Consider the following 19,344-nt stretch of genomic DNA (forward strand, 5'->3'; position numbering starts at 1 on the left):
GAAAACTATAAATTGTGATCAAATGGGAGACTGTGTCATACTGCATTTTCCAGAGATAGACACACATCTCTTTTATCATGTGTTGTTTTAGAACCTTAGCACTCAGTCATTAAAATTGGACCCTGTGGCACCTCGCCTTGAATTTAGACTTTTGCAACTGACTTGACCAATGAAGTACAAAGAAGTTGCAACATCCAAAGATGAGTCATATAGATACCATATTTTTGTGGGATGCTTATTCATGGACATAACCACAATGCTGTGCAAGGGGTCCTTGGAGTCCATAGATGAAAGTAGATTCTCTGGTGCCGACTCATGCCTTCCCAGCTGATGCTCTTTGGAGCAAAAACAAGTTAATTTCACTGACCCCTGCTCAAATTGCTGATTCATAAGCAAAATAAAATAGATATTTTATTTTTGTTTTGTTTTAAGTTGCTAAATTTTGGGTTGTTTTTTTATGCAGCAATAGAAAAATAATATACCAGATTATAATTTTGATAAAGTCCGAGTGTTTCCAAGGTCTCCATAGTGACACATTTATCAAACATCTCTTAGAAGGAGGTTTGCTTGCATTTGAAAAAATGTTATATATTCATATTTAAATTCTTTTAAGTTTTTGTATCGCATGCGCAGTTTTTTAAAAATCATGTATTGCCACAAGGCTTTTAAAACAGACTAATATTTACTGCCTCTCTCCCTCTCATCTCATTTAACTTCTCAGTTCAACGTCTTTCAGTGCTGAAATCGGGGATTTAAAAACTAATTGGTTAGTACTGTGGGCTTACAGGGCACTCAGGTAGCCCACAAACTTTTAATTGTTTATTTTTCTCTGGGATAGTTGGTTTAGTCAGTAGGGGAGCTTACAGTCTTGAGTCCGAAGGGCATGTGTGACTGGTACTGTCTTGGAGCTGGAGTCTTTCAGTGAGTACTTTCACTTTATTCTTTTGTTTTCAGTATTGAATTTAAATGATAACCTTGTCTCCGGGCTCTTAAAGCCAGAGCTTCTCTTGTTCAATTACCCTTGAGCAGTGGTTTTCAAACATTACCACATATCAAAATCACCTGGAAGGCTTGCTAAATGACAGATAACTGGACCTCACCTCCATAGCTTCTGATTCAGTAGGTCTGGAGTGAGGTTGGAGTACATGCGCTTCCGATAGGTTCTTAGATCTGAGGCCTGGAGACCACACTTTAAGAAACACTGCTCTCGAGCATAATCCTTTGGTTTTGCGTGGAGGTAAGTGAGATGTCTCTTAACTGCACAGCATGGTGGTCTAACTTTAATGTTTTTTAGACAGTCTTCTGTTTCACCATTGCGAACTCAACTCCTGATCTCAGTAATACATGTGGCCTCTAATTCCCGAGACTTTCTGGGATTCTTTAGGGGAAATAAGCAAAGTTCTACTTTGGCCTAGCCTCTCCTCCCTCTTTCTAGCCTCCTGTAGGATTATTGGAATAATTGGCTTGCTCTCCATTAGATAGTTTGTCATTTCTCCTCTCTCTCCCACCTACACTTTCCATCTTTAAATTGTTAGGATACGGTTACTAATGACCTTATTTTCAGGGATAACAAAGTCAGTGTCTTTCCTTTTTCTTCTTGCTCTTTTGGAGTGTTATTTTGAAGGGAATAAGCAAAAGAAATTTTTTACATTATTTTGGTGGAGTGTTATTTTGAGTACAATAATGAGAAGAAGAATTCTTGCCATCATTTTGAAACTGTTAAGTACATCCATGATATTTTGATCCATGCTAGTTTTAGGTTTAGAGGGCATTTTTGTGAGAACTAGATATTATTGAGGTAACATCATTTGCAAATGGGAAATCCATGGTATATAGTAACTTTTGGCTAATCAAAATAGTCAATTAACTTGAACAAAATAATTACAGTTGCCTGAGAACTAGTTTGTATTTAAGACGTATTTTGACTTTGCCCTGAAAATTATAGCTAAAACAGAGATTTTTGCCCTTCTTTTTTCTCACATCAATTTTTATCGTTTATTGCTAGAATGTTTTGGGGTTAATTTTCATTAATTGCAAATTTTAAAATGTGAAATGCAGTCTTAAATATCTAAAACTGTGCTATCTAATGTGGTTGCCACTAACAATATGGCTACTTAAATTAAAATTAAAATTAAAATTTGGTTTTCCAGTCATTATCTGCAGTTTTGCTCAAATGTCACATGGCTCGTGGCTACTGTAATAAACATTCAGATTTGGAGCATTTGCGTCATTACAGAAGGTACTTTTGAATGGCACAAATATCAAGTCTCCCTTATTTACATAATGGGGGAAAGAAAGGAAAAGAAAGAATGACTTTGATTTTGAATCAAAACACTCATCTGTCTGTCTTATACATTTTATTCAGGAACTTTTGTTTGAAAATACCAGTGTCTTCAGTATCTGTCCCAAACAGCCAAATACCACATTTTTTACTTGATAGTGGTAATGTGGAAGATGGAAGTGATTTACGCCAAAGTGTGGGGTGGATTTGTGTTAAATCATTCACATGTTGTTAAGGTGGAGAGATACTCCTGGGACTAGAGACTCACCTCCCACCCACCCCACCCCACCCATTTCCCTACCTGGTTAGCATCAGGAGGAGATGTGTTGAAAGGCTGAGCCATTGCAGGTGTGCCTTGTCAACTGGGACTCTAGCTCAGTTTCTCAGATCAGCACAGTGTGTGGCTTATGTGCAAAGTGCCTGCTTTCAGCTGGAAGTGTGTGCATGGAGGCTAAATGACTGGTTCCAAGGCACACTCATGGATCTAATCCACACTCATGGATTCTGGCTGTATGTTTGTTGACTTTTGTATTTTTGGATCCCAATTTTTTTTTTTAAAGACTTTATTTATTTATTTGACAGAGAGAGATCACAAGTAGACAGAGAGGCAGGCAGAGAGAGAGGGGGAAGCAGGCTCCCCGCTGAGCGGAGAGCCCGATGTGGGACTCGCTCCCAGGACCCTGAGATCATGACCTGAGCCGAAGGCAGCAGCTTAACCCACTGAGCCACCCAGGCGCCCCTGGATCCCATTTAATTGTTTATTGATCAAATAAACATTAGAGGTTATTTATTGGGTCCCAATGGGGAACTATTATCCAGGCAAAGAATGATAAGTATGTTTGTATTTCTGTGACTAATTTTTTATAATGTTTTTTAAAAAGTACACTTAATCCTGCCAATGCAATTGAAACATTTCTATTATTTGCTCAATAAAAAAATATGTACATAAGAACAAAATTGCCTTATTGAAGTATCACAAAAAAATATTCTTTGGAAATCAGTAGGGGGAAATCAGAGAGAGAGGGAGGGAGAGATAATAGAAGTGTTGATTTAGGTGTCAGATATGTAATCAACTACATTAGTTATTTTATAAATAATATTAATGACATTTAGTTGTCAAATATTTAAGTTTTCTCTTTCCAGTTGCTTGGAAAAATGATCTTAGAGCATTCTTTTAAAATAGCTGTAGCTTTTTTTTTAACTATAGAAAACAACCTGAATGTCCAAATTATATTCCTTATTATTGAGTTTGTTGGAAGCTGGTGATATTTACCTGGACTTGTGAATGAATGTCTGGTCTTAACCTAAGCCAAGGTTAGGTGTTAACCATGATGAGTCATTGTTTGAATAGGTAGAAATGGCTTTCCTGATGGATATATCTAAGAAGGTATATCCTCCCCCCCCCCCCACCATTTGCTTGTAGACACTATTTTCAGTGAGTGGAGTGATCAGACTGCTTAGATTTAGGGTTAAAAACGAACAAGTTAGTAAGACCCATTTGAAATCAATTTGGGATGTTACAATTATAGATGCAGGTAAGCTACAAATTAGCAAGAAAAGTATCATGGCAGAATTACCACTATATCTCAGTGAGGATATATTATGTTTTCTGTTTATAGTACTCTATAGGAATAGACAAATAGCAACAAAAGAAGTATAATGATCACTATTGAATACTTGATTGATATGAACTAGACACAATGTAAAATATTTTTATTTATATAATATATATTATATGTGTATATAATATATATTTATATATAATGTACTGTCCTTACAACTGTCAAAATTCTGGGAAATAAAGATTGTTATTCCTATTTTACAGGAAAGAAAATTGAAACTTTTTTTTAACACCTTGCCCAATGTATCAGCTAGAAAGTAATGCTGTCTAGGCTCAAACTTGTCTGATTCTATAACACACTTTCTTAATCATTGTGCCAAGCATTCAATACAACTAGTGGAATAGAACTTAGGGGTGTTAGGATTATAGATCCTGAAATATTGTGTGGGTTAAAAGTTAAATGGGTTTTAACAATATTTTTTTAAAGTTTTTGAGAAAAACAAATTTTCTAGGAAATACAGCATATCTCTGATATATTCAAGCACCTATAGTGAGTGTTCAGTGAGTACTTACTGAATTAATAAATTAAATGTTTAGGGTCATTGTGTAACTGTTGTGACTTGGGGTATCCTGGGAGGTCTTTAGGCTGAGGTGTGAATATTTTCACTTGCATGAGACACATAGCCTGGCATATGTAGTTTCTGTGTAACTAAGAATTTCTCGGTGTGTATTTTATATACAGATAATATAATCTTCACTCATTATATGAGCTGTAAATTGGTGACTTGGAAGTTTTTTGGAAGGCAGTGTGTATTGCATTAGAAGACCATTCTATCTCTAATTAGTAGATATTACTAAATTTAGGGATTGATAATGTTGAATAAAAGCAAATTCATTGGTATGAGTCTATTTCCAATATCCTTATTGCCTCAGAATGGCCCTCAGTTAAACTGTGCATGTTAGAATCTTTTGGATCAATATCATGTATCTCCATGAGTAGTTAAAAACTCTTAAACCACTGAAATATTTTAACTGTCAATTTGGATAGTATTTTACTTTCCTTTTGCTGCTTTAACCATTTACCACCATCTTACCAGCTTAAAAGAACATAAATGTATTGTTTCATAGTTCTGGGGATGAGAAGTTCAACAGTGGATCTTACTGAGTTAAATCAAGGTGTGGCAAGGCTGTGTTGATTTCTGAGGGCTCTTGGGAAAATCCATTTTCTTGCTTTTTCCGATTTCTGGAGGTGCCCACATTCCTTGCCCCATAGCCCCTTTCTATCTCCAAAGATAAAAATGACCAGTGGAGTCTTTCTCAGATTTTATCACCTTGACACTGACTCTTCTGTCTCCCTCTTCTACCTTTAAGGACCCTTGTGACTATTGGGCCAATCTGAATAATCCAGGGTAATTTCTCTAGTTTCAGGTTAGCTGATTAGTGAACTTATATCGTCTTCTACTTTAATTTCCCTTTACAATGTAACATACCATATTCACATGCTCTAGGAATTGGGGATGAGCATCTATGGAGGACTAGTATTCTGCCTACCACAGGTAGAAGCAAGAATATGAAGGTATTCAGTAACAGACTTGCATGTAATCCTTAACTCTGCATTAGCTATTTGATCTTGGGAAAATTACTTAAATTCCCTGAATTACTTGGATGGCAAAGTTGAGTTAATAACCACGACTACCCAGGGTGGTAGTGGAGATGCTCTACATGTGAGAGGATTCAGGAGTCTTCAACCTGTGAAAGAGAATTCTCTTGTTTGTCATCCTATCATGAGAAAAACTTCTCAAGGCATATGGTAGGTTATAGCATTTTTAGATATCCTTTATTCTTTTTGAGTGAAAAGTGTAACATTCACCATTTAATACCTTCTTTATAGCTCATTACCCAGTCCTAAAACATGATCATTGATTATAGGCTTCTCATCTGTTGTTGTTGTTTTTTTTTTTTGTTTTGTTTTGTTTTTTTGTTTTTTTTGTACATTAGTTCACCATAAAGGTACCACGTTATGGCATAGTTCTTAAAGAAACAAGATTAATGAACTTGTAACAATTAGAGAAAAATTGATGGATAAATTGTGCTGACCAGGAATACAATTAAAGTTCAAGAAAGAGCTAGATCTGTAAAGAGTGATCTAATTGCTAGAAACCTTAATACAACTGAAAGAGTATTGAAATAGGTCTTCAAATAAACAGAATTAGCAAAAATCAAAAACAATGGATAAGAAGTTTGTGAGGGAAAGGAAGAGAACTATCTAACAGAATAGACGCCATGTCTGTTAAAGTCCTAATACTGTTCAACTTGGAATATGGAAATGTGTCATACAGGGACTTGAAAGCCAGATAAGAAAGGTTAGAAGGAAAAGGGAGACATGAAGGTTCTTGATTAGGAACTGTTGGACACAAGCTTATAGAAACCAAGACAGGCATGGAGTTGAGTAATAACCGCCCCTCCCCAGCCAAATATAAACAAGAATTGATACTGACCAATGCATGAATAATCAGAACTAAGTCAATCCCTCTCTCTCTTTCTTTCTCCTTCTCTTTCTTTCTCTCATGAAAACATTTTTTTTGCTTATAACAGAAACTTTTAGGGAAAGAAAACATGACCCATTGACAGACTAAAAGGTGTTCTTAGAGCTATTAACTGATTATGAAAGAGTATAGGGAGGAAAAAAGGGAGATGTTTATTAAACAAAACAAAGCAAAATTCTGCATTTGAGATAACTTTGTTCTTTGTAATCTGATGTGGTCTATATTTATGAGTTTTAATTTAATGATCATTTCTGAAAAGAGTATGTGTGTTTAGAATTCTGGTGATCTTTATAAAAATAATAAATTTCAAGGAACCCCAAATTTCCTCATCTTTAATACTGGACTGCTATTCCTTACCTAATAGGGATTTTGTGAGGATTAATGTAGATAACCCACCTTCATCAGTGAGTAATTTCTAAACAAATCTATGCAGCAAAAGAGAACTCACTGACAGGATATGGGGCGGGAAAGGGAATGAAGGCAAGTCCTGAGATCTAGGGAGAAAGAACCAAAGGGTCACATATTCAAATTGCTACCGTTAGTATATCTCATTTCTACATGATTTGTGTCCTTGCACTATTTTGTTCAGGATCTAAGTTCCCAGAGGAAACAAAGTGTCTGATGAGCTCAAGGTCACAGTAAAAATTCCACTGGTCAAAATTATACAGGCAAGGAAGACTTTATTTGATGCTATTGCAGTGGGGGAGAGAGACTGGAACCTACTCTGAACTTAACTCTGCTGAAACAAAGGGAGTAAGGTTTCTAAGTGGTGGGGTGAGGAGTAGATTGCAGGCCATTTGTGTATACTAACTGGCTTGACCCAAAAGAAAACTTTCTTGTATTTTCATGACAGGAGGTAATTTATAACTTGGAACACAGGCTCCCACCAAAATTAATGTCCCAACCTACTACAGATACTGGGACACGGGGGTGCTCTTTTCCTCGATGATTACATTTCAAAGGGATGGCTCCCAGATCCTTGAGAAAGAGTCTTGTGTTGTAAACTGGCAAAAAGCTTGAAAAAGATTTCTATCTCATAGCATTAGAGAAAGAATTTATAATTATAAGCTTAATAAGGAAAATGCTCTGTGGGAAGCATTAATGCTATCTTGGTCACCAGTAGAGGCCATGAACCTACTTTGGTCATAGTGGTGAGAAGGAAGGTGTGAGAGGCATCTTGATTTTATATTCCAATCAAGACCACATGAAATGAGGAAAAGAGATATTTTCACAGCATTGCATTCAGAGGAAGTAGAATCCTACCATTGCAGACAATTTAAATCTTCAGTGTGGCCCTTTAAACTTGCCAGGTGGAACAGTGTATTGCATGATCCACAGCAACCAATCTTAAAAAGCCTTTTTATTCATCAGTCTCCCTCAAGGTGATGCTCCCCGGCCCCCAAGATTCCCCAAACTGCTCTCATTAATCTCTCCCCTTATCCCACTCTCCCCCTCATTTCCAGATCTATCTGTTTTTCTTAAAAGAACATTTTGCTTCTCCTCGTGCAATATTTCAGACCTTCCTGCCTTCTCCAATTCTGTTTTCCCATCATTTATTCTTTTTTAAAAAATTTATTATTTTTATGAACATGTAATATATTATTAGCCCCAGGGTACAGTTCTGTGAATCGTCAGGTTTACACACTTCACAGTACTCACCATTTCACATACCCTCCCTAATTCCCATCATTTATTCTATGACCAAGAAACACTGCTGCTTCCTTAGAAGTCAGAGCAGGCACATTAGGCTATGGGTACTTGGCCTTTTATGCTTCCATCCCACAAATCTGAGAGATCATCCCACAGATAGTATATATGTTTGTTGAGGAAAATCAAGATGAGAAGTTCTACCTTGTTTATTATATCTCCTCAGCACCTACTTAAAATGGGATCCGACTCAGAGTTAGTATCTTACTTTTTTTTTTTTTAATCGAACTCTTGAGAAACAGAATTTCAAGATTTTAAGGAATCTGATTCTTTAGCAGGAACAAACAGGAAGTGTTCTATGAATGTGTTCAGCAGCTGTCCAGCACTATTCAGGTGTCCCCTAAAACTTTCCAAAATCATGATGGAGAATGAAAGCAATTACTTGAGTACCTTAATAGTACCCTTACTATCTAGTTTTCCAGCTGGGAGGGAGTATTCAAGGAGCTGTCAGGAGAAGAGAGGAGAGAAGGATGGAAGTGAAAGAAAGGGGAAGAAAGAGGGTTTGAACATGGCTGCCATTGGCACCGTCACCCTCCCAGACTTTCCTCTCATCTCAGGCACCAGACCAGGTCATTGGATTCCAGACTGTCTGGGTAAATACCAGATGTGTGGTGCTAATGTGCCCCCTCTACCTTTATGTATCCATAAAAACTGTTATAATAACAATACCATCTTGTTTCAAAAAAGTATTGAGTGGTTTAGCTAACTAAATTTATATGGCAATCTAATTATAGTGCTTTTCAGTAAAACTCTTTTAACATGTTTTTCAAGAGATCAGATACTAAAATCCTTTCCATAGGTTCAAAGAAAATCCCTATATTGAGAAATGGAGAAACACATAAAGTGAATATAAAATATAATAGATTTGCAAAGAGAAGTTTCTGAGCAACTCTCTAAGATATCTGCATGCTATATAAATAGAAAATTGTCCTCAGAGTACATATATATAATATAAAACTCTGATAACTAAGAGCTGTGGAGCAAGATGCTTTTCTTTCTGAAGCACTACAAATCAAATAGCCCCCAGAGTATAAGAACTGCCACAGTGGCCAAACTGTGGAAGGAGCCAAGATGCCCTTTAATGGACAAATGGATAAAGAAGATATGGTCCATATATACAATGGAATATCATGCCTCCATCAGAAAGGATGAATACCGAACTTTTTTATCAACATGGATGGGACTAGAGGAGATGATACTGAGTGAAATAAGTCAAGCAGAGAGAGTCATTTATCATATGGTTTTGCTTGCTTGTGTAGCGTAAGGAATAACACAGAGGATATTAGGAGAAGAAAAGGAAAAGTGAATTGGGGGAAATTGGAGGGGGAGATGAACCATGAGACTGTGGACTCTGAGAAACAAACTGAGGGTTTTGGAGGGGAGAGGGATGGGGGGATGTGTCAGCCTGGTGGTGGGTATTAAGGAGGGCACGTATTGCATGGAGCACTGGGTGTGGTGCATAAACAATGAATCTTGGAACACTGAAAAAAACCAAAATTATTAAAAAAAACTGCAAGATCAATGGGGAACACATTACCGTGGCAGAAATGCAAAAGAACCATGGCTGGGAGCCACTGTTTCACTTTTCCAGTAGTTGTTAGAAGCTTTTGTGTGTTTCTGTCCCTGCATCAAAAGCTTGAAATCTATGAGTTCTAATGATAGATTTACACTGGGATTCAAAGGACAGCCAAAATGCAACAATGTTCTCAGGTTGCTAATCACAGACGCTAATTTAATACAATGAGAGCCAAGATCAAGATTTTAAGTGTTTAAGGCCTCTAGCTAAAGCCCATAGGACAGGTTAACACAGTTCCAATTTTGTTCACATTTCAGGCTCAGGAAACTATGTCTCATCCATTTGGAAACATCACCTTGGAAACACTAAATAAAGGGCAGGAAACCATATACCAGCTGGAGAAAAAAAAAACAGTTCCTAAGCAAGGTCTGTGTAAAGGTGCCATCTAACTTAGTGTCCACAAACTCACTCACCAGAGGAGGGGGGCAGATAATCTGCAGACTAATGTTAAGATGAGAGACCCAGGGACTTCATTTCCAGCCCATGCTCTGAGTTGGTATGATTCTACTTTTGCATAAATTAATCACAGAACTATAATATAATTTCCTGCTAGGGTTCCAAATATAGAACCTGATTCCGCCTTCTAGTCTGTACTACAGATCTTTCTAATGCAAGTCAAGTATTTAAAGGAACTGACAGCACTAACCTCAACCCATAATGTTTGATCTGCTTCTTGTCTCTCATCTTAAAAGCATTGCTCTCCGATTTTCCCTTTCTTGCCTGCTCAGTGGTAGATCTCCCAAAAGATGGATAGTTTGGGTGGCTTTGGCAAAATGCTTTTATGCTTTCCCTCTTACATGATAGCCTGAAATTCTTAGATCTGGATTCAGTTTAAAGCGCACAATTTACCAAAAAAAAAAAGGCCAGAAGGAATTTTGATGCTCTCAGACTTCATTATACATATCGACAGACATTTAAGGAAAAAGGCCACTCTCTTGATAATTTTTATAAATGTTTTTAAACATGAAAATCTGTCTTATAAAAGGAACTCATAAATTGCTAGTTATGTCTGAAGGGGCTGAATCTAAATCTTCAACAACAAATTTTTTATAATGCTTTATTTCTTTATGGCAGGATGAGGGCCCATCATCTCATGGTCTCTAAAACCTCTCAAGACGTTCTCCACATCCCCACTATTGCAATTCTAGTTTACGGTTTTATTTCTTGCTGGGGCTTTGGCAGTAGCTTTCTTATGAACAGTCTAGATTGTGGTACTGCATCTTCCATGTTACCTATAGAGTGCATTTTTTTTCTTAAATGCAAGAATCGAATCATGTCCTGACCTTCTAGAGACCTTCCCATAAATTCCCATCCTTCCTAGGATGCATTCCAAATACTTGGTGGGGCACACATTTTTGGGTGCTTTCCTTGCCCATTTTCTCATGTCCTCTGCCTACAAATATGGCTGCTGTCCTCAGCTCTGCCACCATGCTGCGGCCTTGCCAGATCTCTGCCAACTCTTGCAGATCCCTCGGTCTACTGCAGTAAATCACATGTTCACAGTCAGCGAAGAAACAATGGCTAAAGTTAATGGATGAATATTTAGGTCAGTGATAATTGATATTAGCCTGTTTCATATAGTAAGCTATACTTTAATTATCCTTTTGTACTAAGCTTCCTGTGAAAGCTTAAGTTTTGTGTCATTTTGGACCAATAGATGGGGTTAAATGGTAGAGAGCTATGACAGAAATTATAGACACAGAGTTAAAGGTCAAAACAATAATAATGAAGAAAGTAAGTGAGAAGGAGAACTGTAAACCCATAATAGTTCTCAGAAATGGGGATAACCTTGGGATTTTCTTACAGTACATGGTATAGAAATACAAGCCTTGCTATCTGAAGAGTAAAGAGTGACCCTGATATGTGGTGGACTTGGGGATACACAATGGCAGACATTTGACTCACATACCAATCTATCAACTCATCAGCCACCTCTCATTTAGCTATCATTATCTTTATTTGATAGTTGCAGGGAGGGGGCTTGTGGAAAATTCTGCCTTTTCTCCTGATAGTTAGTAGTAATTATTGAAAAGAGCAATTCTCAGCGATGAGGCCATCATCCTTGGCAATATCAAAACTCTTCGTGTTGACTCCATGAAGTCTTCCTATTTAAACCCAGAGACCGTGTTTTCTCTCTCTGTCCTGGATTTGACCCTCTCATGTTCCTAGTTGCCCCAGATTATGAGAATGTCTGAATCTGAAATTTTCTTCTTAGCCAAAACCAGACCAACCTAAAAAATGTCTTATGTGATTTTCTTCTGAGTGAAAGAAATGGCTTAAGATAATGTTTATTTTTGTTGTGTTTTTGTTTGATTTTTTAAAAAATACTATTAACCAGCATTGTCAAGAGGACAGGCAAATAGACATCCTTAGACACCACTGTTAGGGAAAATTGGTGTAAGCTTTTTGGATGAAAATTACAGTACGCTAAAACACTTCCATTCTGCTGAATTTATCTTAATTAGAAATTAAGAATGTCCACAACAGTTAGCTCATACATTTATTTTTTGCCATGTTGATTTTTAATCATAAAAACTGCACATTACCTAAATGTTGAAGTTGGGGATTCGCGTGATCAATTTTGATACATCTATACAATGGGAAAATTTGCAACTATTTTTAAATGTTAAATGACAGAAAAACTCTGAAATGATATATGCCAATAAAGAATATGAAACTTTATTGCTTATTGATGAAGTTCATGTACTATTTATTTACTTATGTGGATGTGTATTTCTTAACTTTTCCAAAATGAACCTATATTAATTATCTAAAAATACCTAAAATTTGCCCAAGCCATCTAAAAGAATTAGAATTCTCAGGGTCGTATAAGCCACAGCCAGTTAAAAGCAAACCTTGGAATGGGAAAAAGGGCTGATTTTGTTTCCCTGTTAACTTTTTCATCTGCATTCATATTCACAAGACGTGACACCATTAGGCCGGATTTATATATCACAACGTGAAGTGGAAAGTAAGCAGTAACTAATTAATCTGTTTTATAAAGACAGAGAAGAGAGGAAGTGGTTTACCCAAAGCCCCTTCAGTGCTAATAATAGTCTTCATGACTAGAGTGCTAATCTATAATTCAGTCTTTGCTCAGTTTTATGTTCTTAACATAACAAGAGTTTATTTTTTTATGGTCACCAAATTGAAGATTTGCAATCTTCTGTCTGTGCATGGCTTATGGAAATTCTGCTCTGTCACAATTTATTAAAAACATATACCAAATATCTTGACCAAATGTTGTATCAGTATAAGCAGACTAATAATAATGCTTAAGATTTTGGGGTGTTATGAAGTTTGGAGAATTAAGGTTGAGTTTAAAGCACATCTTAAGATTGCACTATATGACTATGATATGTTACAAACTAAATATTTGACTATCTAATGCAAAGTTACTATCTACTCTCACATAAAATGCCTGTGAGACTACAAAAACAATAATTCTACTAAAAGAATAGACTACATATGTCCCATTCAATGAACTTGAGTGATAATATGGAATAGTTTTTAGTGGTAAAGACTATGAAGGATGCATGGCTGAAGCTACTATTGGAATTTTTTTTAGCAACAAATGGAAAATTTTGTGCATGAGAAATCACTCCATTAAAAAATCCTGAAGTTTGAATCTTAACGGTAGCTTTTGTCAAAGAGATTTAAAATTGAAACATTCTTTTAATGTGGCTAATCATTGACAGTTTAGATTATCAGTGCTTATGAGTGAATCTTGGTTGTGAAATTTAGTCTATCAGATGAAATTCACTTGATAATGGCAAGTACTCCGTTCTGCCTCAAGTTGCATTAGCTTGATCTCAGAAAACTAGCAGATGAACTTATATATAGAAAACACACACACACAGAGCTCAGCTCCACATGTGACATTTTGACAGCGTACAAATATAGCATGTTTCAGTGTCAAGTCTGCACTTAACCTCAGTTTATTAACTTAAGCAAATTTGTAAAGGATCCAAGCAGATAATGTCTTAGCAAAACTTAGAATGGAATATCTGGGTCAAAACCTCATAAACCTATTTCATCTGATTTCACACCTATGAAACATTGATCCAGAAAACACACAACCACCAGAGATCAGCTGTGCCTTCAAGATAAGTTTTCAGCGGTTGCTAATAAACGTGTGATGCCCGTGGCTTGCAGTATGCTTACTGGAAAAAGCTGAGTACAAAGAGGAAGGGGGGAATATTTTGTGTGTTGTCCGCTCCTGTTTCTTTAGAACTCTGGGCACATTTCACGGTCTTTTTGGGTCTATCTTTCTTTGAGATATATAAAAAAGTTTTCTTGCTGCTGGAACCTTATGTTTATTACCTTGGCTGGTGGCAAAGGGAGGGCATGAAAGACGGGAAGGCTCATTTAAAAAAAAAACAAAAACAACCTCTTCTTTTGAGAGTGACTTATTTGGAACTTTTAAGATCAACTTGTGATAAGTGCTAAGGTGGTCAAATAAATAATACATAGTCAGGGACACCTTGCTATTCAAGAAGGCTTGTTTTTGTTCCACTATTATATAATCTTGATATTAGCACAATGAAATGCAAAAGATATAATAAAATAATGGTTGTAATACTGCACTTGGATAAGCATTCATGAGAACTAAAGTCTGTTGTAAATAACCACCCTCAAATCTCACACTATAGAGAAGGCAAGACCCATGTGAATAGAGCCATCTTAAAACCTGACAGAAGGGGGGCCCCTGGGTGGCTCAGTGGGTTAAAGCCTCTGCCTTCGGCTCAGGTCATGATCCCAGGGTCCTGGGATCAAGCCCCACATCGGGCTCTCTGCTCCACAGGGAGCCTGCTTCCTCCTCTCTCTCTGCCTACTTGTGGTTTCTCTCTGTCAAATAAATAAAATATTAAAAAAAAAAAAACCTGACAGAAGGGGAGTTGAATGTCCATTCCATATAAAATGTTCGTATATTTCTCAACAGCCTGATGATTGGCAGATTTTTTTCCCTTAGCTTTACAAAATAATGGAAATGGCTGTGTGCAAAACCTATCCGAATTTTACTTATGTCTTTGTCTTTCTGTGTTCTTTTTTAGCATTCTGACTTCCTCCCAGCTCTACCACAAATCAATGCAAGCAAACTTACATTTAGACCAGAGTAGGGAACATTTCTGTTCCCACACTCGGAAAAGGGAAGCATTTGTTGTTTCTACCCACTCCCTCCTCCTCAGATTTGTTATATAGTTTTTGTTTTGTTTTGTTTTTTAAGATTGGGTGAGGGTATGTGTGTGTTAAGTCAGAGGAATCTTAAAAGTGAGGCATCTGGTTACTCTAAGATCAAAACCAAATCTTCCTTTGGTCTCACGTGAAGAACTGTGCAGTTTGGGATTCACTGTTCTTAATTCAATTACAATCCCCTTTTATTTATTTTTTTCTTAAATCGAAGGCAGAATATAACACGAGACAGGGGAAAAAATAACAAAGGGAAGATGGTACTCTGTAGGCTCTCAAGACATTTCCCTAGGCTTCAAATCAAGTCCTACTCTTGCTACATGCCAACAGCTGAAGTCAATTCACCCAGTTACTGGGAATGGGATTCTTTGTTACTAAGGACTAATCCTAAACTGCTAAATCTGATGCCTGAAGGCTTGCTCCACCTATTTTAAATTGTCCAGTGCCCCCAGCAACCCAAACTAATTGTTCCTAAACACTGGGCAGAACCTAAACCCTTGTTTATTTCCTCATTTGTTTGTATCCCCAAAGTACATAAGCCTCTATTTGTTCTCAACCACCTGACTCCATCGAGGTTGAGAATAGGTATTTGCTCGGCTGCATGCTTTTTGAAGCCTTTCTAACACCTACCCCAGAAGAACATGCTTAAGGTGTACTCCTTGAATAGTTTTCCTTTTAGTTTTAAAGATACAGCTACAAAATCCTAATCATCCATGCTAAACTCTTCCTACTTGTGTTTTTGTTTTCTTTCTTTCTTTCTTTCTTTCTTCTCCTTCCTCTTCTTTTTTTCTGGGAACAGAACCCATTTAAAAGTATGTATGTAGACACAAGGGATTTTATTTAAAAAGATTGGTCACTTAGTATTCTCTGGACCTAGGGTTTCCAAACCTTTTTTGATTGGCTACTTCACAAGTGAAAGGATTTGACATCTTATAATGGACATTTATTTTTATGCTCTATACATGGACTTCTGTGTAAAATACTGTAAAAATATTCATAAAAATTGACTGGAAACTGATACTATATATGTATGTAATATATGTTACACTGTGTGTGTGTGTGTGTGTGTATTATGCATATATATGATATAATAAATTCTAGTCTTTGTTGGTACATATCCCTCAAGTAATGACACACCACTTTGGTGATGAATACTTGAGCAGTTTTAAACTCTAGCACTTACAAACCTTGTTCAAACACAGATTCCTAAGCCTATCGCAGAGCTTCTGAGTCTGGTGCTCTGAGATAGCACCCATAAATTTCTATAAAGCTTCCAGAAGATGGACCTCACTTTGAATAATACACCTCTGATCTATATAAAACAATTTCTTGATCAGTTTATTCCAAGTCTAGGTTCATTTTTAATGTAGTCTTTTATAGAGACCCAAAATGTATGACTTGGATCCATTTGGCCCAGATTGTATATTTATATCAGCCACCATGATTGTTTGTTCTTTTTCCTCTTCCTTTTGAAAGTTATGTTCACATATCTAAATATATACATTAAAACTTTCCTCAGACCAACCAAAGAAAATGCCATCTGAATTCAGTGAAAGGTGGTTCTTGAAATGCAACTTTGCTACTCTTTACCCTGAAAAAAAAAATAAAGGCAAATACTATGGAAGGGTTATTTGGAAATAACCTACAGATTTATGAATTAGATTAAAGTGTAATGAATAGCATAATATTTAAATTCAGTTTGATGCCTTCCAAGTAATTTGAAAAGATTTTGACCTTAATAAGTTGAACATTCTGTGAAATACTGTTTACATTTCCTGGAAACTTGCTCATACAATCAATTTGCTTAGCAAACTTTCAGGTCAAGGACAATGCAAAGAAAAATGAAAGCCTGAGGTGTGCAGGGATTCCCAGTATGTCCCAGGCTAGTGAAATCTATTATTTTTGATGAAGTGAACATACCCACATTTTATAGGCCTCAAGATCTAGTAGAAGAGCATTTCTGCACTAGAAAATCATCTACTTGATGATCCACTTGTTCATTTATTCAGCACTTTATTGTATGCCCATAGTAAACCAGGCATTGTGCTCTGCAACTGTGAGATAGCCGTTACTTGCTTGGTAAAGAATGATACAAATACATTTAAAATTATAACTATTAACTGGGCTGCAAGGAAAGGTAGATGATGCTATGAAGGTGCCTGGGGGGATGACTTAATTGCCATTCATTTTAACCTAGTGACTTGCTCTTATGTATTTGCTTTATGAATATATGAAAGTTTATCAGTATATGATTGAAGGACAGACCATCAGATTCAGTAGACACACGGTGGTTATTCAAGACCACTGGATATTTTAGTTCTTAACTGGTTTCGGAAAGCCAGCAGGAATAAATAATATGGCAATAGGATAGGCCGATAGAATGGCTGGAAACTTTGGGCCAGCAACTGAGTGGTTGTATTTAGTTTAAATATTAAATAAGATAGTTTAAGAATGGTGTTGAACAACTTCTTTGCCAGGCAGATCCTGATTCTTATGGCTGTTATTGCCAGATCTGCCAAATATTTTTCTGTGTGACTGTGCCCTGCCAATTTCCCAAGTAAACAACCTGTCCTTGTCATTTTGAAAGGTCCTGTTCTTAGCATCCTTTTTCTAGTCCTTATACTGATGAAGTTCTTACCTTACACACAAACAACCTCTTGAGGATCCTTCAGGTTTTACCTGCTATGTGCACAGAAGACATTATTATTCTTAATAACAGAGTAACATTTTCATATTAATCAGAGACTTGCTGGCTTTAATTACTACATATTATTCCATGGGAAGGGAAAAAAAATACACTCAAAAAATTTTAAAATAAGATGTTAGCAGGAGTGTGATAAGTGTTTCATGCTTAGCTGCTGGTCTGCTAATAAAATAGGTTAGTTGTGGATATCCTAGCAATATTTTCATTTGTATTTTAAACCATACTCAGTTCGGGACTTTTTTTGTTGAAATACTCATTGAAATAGATTCTGTTCCCATCTTCTTGCAAAAAGAAAAATATATTAACATTGCTTTTCTTAAGGAAACCACCTTTTAAAAAGTTATTTGCAGATTGTGGTTTATCCTTTAAAATGTGTTTCTGATTCGTAAGCCTATCTCACTTTCTTACGATGACTTACCAGGTTTGGTAACATCCATCATGATAGAGATTAGCAAGTTTATGCAAAACAAAGAAAATATAAAGCCTGATTAATAAACAGACAGATTTCTCCTTTCTTTCAGTGTAGTTTGGGAAAGTAAAAAGTGACATTTTCTTTGCGGAAAAATTACTAGAAAAAAATGTACAAATTTGAGATGTGTGTTTCTGCTGAATTGTTTTTCACATAACTATTATTCTGATATCACATTATTTAGCTAATTTTTCTGATTTAACTCTAAATAGAATAAAAACTTTCTGGCTAGTGGTTTTACCCTGATAGATTTTTTAAATACAATCTGTAAGAATTTGTGGTAGAAATCTAAGCTTTTACAGATTTTAGTCAGTGGAGCCATTCTTTACTCTCCAAACTATATGGCAATTAACGCTGTGGCTCAAGATTCCAAAACTATTGATCTGGGTGATGCTATCCCAAAGTACTGAAAAATGAACCTTGAATGCTACTTATTAGAACAAGGTAGTAAAGAAGGAAGGAAAAAATGATAATGATTTATATTTGCTGATCTCCTATCTTTGAACAGGTACTATACCAGCTCTGATGACTGAAACTTTTGGAATATTTTCACTCAAAACCTCACTATGTACTTCATTCTCTTTCAAACGTAGAAGCTCCATTTCAAAACAACACGAAACTACTATATTCTTAGAACTTTGCTGAAGTATAGAAAGGGGAACCCACACAGAAAAACTGTTAAAAAACCTTCAGTAATTTGAGGAGCGAATATTAAGTTGCACAAGCATATGAATAATAACCATGATTAAAATTCACCTAATGCTCTAAGGACTCTTAAATATAGGTCATTAGCCTGTTGTTGCTGGTGTGTGGGGCATATGTTAGGTTGCATGTTTCATTGAGATGTGAGGGTATTCTTGAGCGGACATCTGTCAGACCTTTGATTGCCAGGATCAAATCTGCTGACCTAAATGACCAGGAAGATGCCTACTTCTTCCTCTTCCAGTTTCAGCTTTGTTTCTCTTGAGACTGGTTATTTCACAGCCTTATCTCATAAAGGAAAATTATTTTTCAGTCAATGGAAACAAGTAGGTGTACTTGCCTAGTACGACATAAAAGTCCAAAAAATTTATTGAGGTACCCTCTTGGAAAAGTTTGAATTTGGAACTAAAAGGGGCCCCCTTCTTCTCTATTCTCTTTCTGTAGAAAATGAGGCCATTGCTAAGAGACCAAGTAAAAAACAGTGATTTCAGGTAGATTACCCCTCCTGATAAGGAATTCTTTTCTTGTCCTTGTTATGGTTTCAAAACGTAGAGTTGGATCAAACCCAGTTGTCCTATTATTAGCTCAAGGTACAGTGTTGCATGTCT

The sequence above is a fragment of the Meles meles genome, chromosome 1, assembly GCF_922984935.1.
Source record: "Meles meles chromosome 1, mMelMel3.1 paternal haplotype, whole genome shotgun sequence".
Taxonomy (NCBI): Eukaryota; Metazoa; Chordata; class Mammalia; order Carnivora; family Mustelidae; genus Meles; species Meles meles.